Below are 3,068 nucleotides of genomic sequence, written 5' to 3'. Positions count from 1 at the left end.
AGATCGGCCACCGGCAGCCGCGGGGGCGAGAAGCCGGGCAGCCCGAAGGGGTCTCCCTGGTGCTGCACCTGCGGAGACGAGGCAGTCAGGGCGGCCCCTCGGCTGGGAACTCAGCCCTCCACCGCTCTCCTGGGGCCTCAGTGTCCCCAGTCTCACAGGTGACACACTGCCAACAGGACGGCTGTGTTTGAGAGAATACAAAACAACAAAAACCACCGTGGACTTTACACAGGGGCCTCTGTTTTCTCATCTACTCCATAGAGATTTAAACGTATCCACTTCTTAAGGTAGTTATATGCGTGCTAAGAGGCTTAAGGCAGGTCCTGACCCATTGGAAGGGCACAAAAAAATGCTACCTCTTTTATTAATGCTATCTTACAGACCCAGGTTCAAATCCTGTTCACCACCACTCACTAGCTGTGCAGTCGGGTGCAAAACCCTTTCCTTCTCTGAGCCTCAGTGGTCTCTTCTATAAGACGAGGGACAGTTCTCTGTCCTTCCTTCCTACCAGGGACCTCTTGAGAATCACAGAAGATAGTGCAGGGGCCGAGGCCGTTCGACTCCCTTCCCCATGTTCCCCCACCTCTCCACCTGCTTAACACACAGCCAGGGACTCCATGAGTAACTATCATGAGAATGAACAAATGAAAAGATAAAGGTGATCTGTAATTTGTAAAGATGCTATAACAATACCATTTATCCTTTGCTAACATGTTGCTTCTGGTTCAGGCACTGTGCCTCCTGCTTTAAACACACTATTCCTAATCTTCCCAATAATGGATGTATTGACAATGGTGATGATTTCATAAATGAGGATACTCAGGCTGACCTGTCCCAGGTCATAGATCTAGGAAGGGGCAGAACCAAGGTTGGTAGGACTACAAACCTAGTTTTATTACCCTACTATTGCTGTCATAATTATTAAGTTATTATTTCTAATGTTATCATCACTGCCCAAGGTCACCAGTTGGAAGGTTTGTAGTCTATCTGATTCAAAACTACAGGCTCCCTCCACTGCTGCTGCTGCTAAGTCACTTCAGTCGTGTCCGACTCTGTGTGACCCCATAGACGGCAGCCACCAGGCTCCCCCATCCCTGGGATTCTCCAGGCAAGAACACTGGAGTGGGTTGCCATTTCCTTCTCCAATGCAGGAAAGTGAAAAGTGAAAGTGAAGTCGCTCAGTCGTGTCTGACTCTTCGAGACCCCATGGACTGCAGCCTACCAGGCTCCTCCATCCATGGGATTTTCCAGGCAAGAGTACCGGAGTGGGGTGCCATTGCCTTCTCCGTCCCTCCACTACACCAGAGTAATGTCAACCAAAGATGTTGACAAACCCCGCTCCTCTGTAAAAGTGCCCTCTTGGGATGGCATTCCCCTGCTCTAGATTGAAATGGGCCGTCTATATAACACAGATAGAAGAGTTCATAGTTCCTCTTATTCAACTGCCTCCTTTGACACCTGGGGAGATCCAGGCTTACAGAGGTGATATCACAAGATTACACAGAGCCTAGAACCTAGGTTTCTGACTCCCAAGCCAAACTTGCCTTCACTGTCTCAGGTTGCCTCTGTCTTAAAGCACCAAGGAGGGACCCTCTATGGAGGGGCATTTGAGGCACAGAGAAAGTCCTCCTCCAATTTGCTGGATGATGACCAATGGCCAGTTACTGACCCCTCTTGGGAGCCCCAATTTCTGCAGTTGTGAAGAGAGGTTGAGAAAATGAATGGTCAAGGACCCCTTAATCTATACTTCCCCATTTCCCAGGCCCCTGATACCCGCACCCCCCAATCCCACTCACATATTCCTGGAGAAGCTGCTCAGCATATTTGGTGAGGAGGCGGGCAAGGCTGTGTGTCTGTTGGATCTTGGCCTCCAAGTGGGGAAGGGGTGAGGCTGAGGAGTCAGCCTGGGGGTCCTCTGGTGGGAAAAGCAGGGGAGGAATGAGAGCACCCCAACCCCTTGCTTCTTGACCACTTCTTCCAGGCTCGCTCTTCCTGAACCCAGAGGCTCCACTCTGAATTCTCCAATTTTTAAGCCAGGCAGGCTCTGTCCCATTCCAACTGAGGGAGAATAGGGCACCAGACATTTGCCAAACGGTTGTTCCACCTGAAATGCATTCCCTGTCCCCAAACCATTGTTGAAATCCTATTAAAGCCAAATTCACGTACAGCTTCATCAGTGTAGCTTCCATATACACTGCTTTAAATTAATTTCTTCTTTCTACTAAGGGCCATTAGTTCATACTTCCAAGGTGGTTCTTTTACTGGCTCCTTTATCTAGGAGGATCTGCCTCAGCCTGGGAGCCCTTGGAGGACAGGGCTCACATGTCTCTGTACCTCAGTGATTGTTGGTGGAATTCAGCATCATCAAAGCACAGAACTTCAACTTGAAACGAGCCTTTAAGCTCATTTTACAGATTAGGAGACTGACGTCCCATTCCTTCCCAGACGGCCCTACAGTGCAAGACCGTGGGCAGGGCACTATGCCCCATCAGTGAATCAGTAACGCGCCTTAACCTTCACAAGTTAGAGGTTGGCGCTCCTGGAGAAAGACTACATTTCCCAAGATGCCTAGCGCATGCCCAGGGCATACTGGGGAATGTAGTCCTGGCCCGGCAACTTCCGCCCCGCCCCCCCGCCAGAGTTTGCCCCGCGGGTCCCTATCCTTAACAGCCTCAACTTTCGTCTCTTGTTGTCACTCACCGACCCCTGTGGCCTAAAGACTTCCTCCCCTAACTTTACCCCTCTCTCTGGCTCCCAGTTCTGATTCTTTTCCGATACTCAGGATCCCGGCGTCCTGGTCCAGCCACGACCCCAGTCCTCCCCCAGGGTGTACTCGAACCGGTGATCTATCTCCTGAGCTCAAGTCTCTGAAGGCACAGCCCCAAGCCTCCTCTAAACTCTGGCCCTTGTCCCTTCCCACAGCTCACCCACAACTCACCCGCTCGTTACCTGACACCGCTGCCCTGTTCTCCCCCGCTCAGGCCGCTCCCTTCCCCGACTTAGGGGTGGCGGTGACCCGGACCCCAGCTTCCAGCCCTTCTGACCCCTGCTCCCCGCGGGCGCTCGGC

General features: G+C 51.9%; 1 long non-coding RNA gene across 3 annotated transcripts; it reads right to left on the bottom strand.

The window, feature by feature from the left end:
* LOC104986670 lies at positions 1-3,062 on the bottom strand. Of its 3 annotated transcripts, none has more exons than XR_825060.1 (3): positions 2,939-3,062; positions 1,797-2,058; positions 1-68 (listed from the first exon to the last, which is right to left on the bottom strand). It is a non-coding gene; the product is annotated as an uncharacterized LOC104986670 (long non-coding RNA). The 3 variants fall into 3 exon arrangements; XR_825062.1 differs by having other exon boundaries at positions 1,797-1,915; XR_825061.1 differs by having other exon boundaries at positions 2,950-3,062.
* Positions 3,063-3,068: the final 6 nt, after the last annotated feature.

This window comes from Bison bison, unplaced genomic scaffold (genome assembly GCF_000754665.1).
Source record: "Bison bison bison isolate TAMUID 2011002044 unplaced genomic scaffold, Bison_UMD1.0 scf7180017864072, whole genome shotgun sequence".
Lineage (NCBI taxonomy): Eukaryota > Metazoa > Chordata > Mammalia > Artiodactyla > Bovidae > Bison > Bison bison.
Note: the sequence above shows the minus strand (reverse complement) of the source record. Positions and strands in the feature narration are given on the sequence as shown.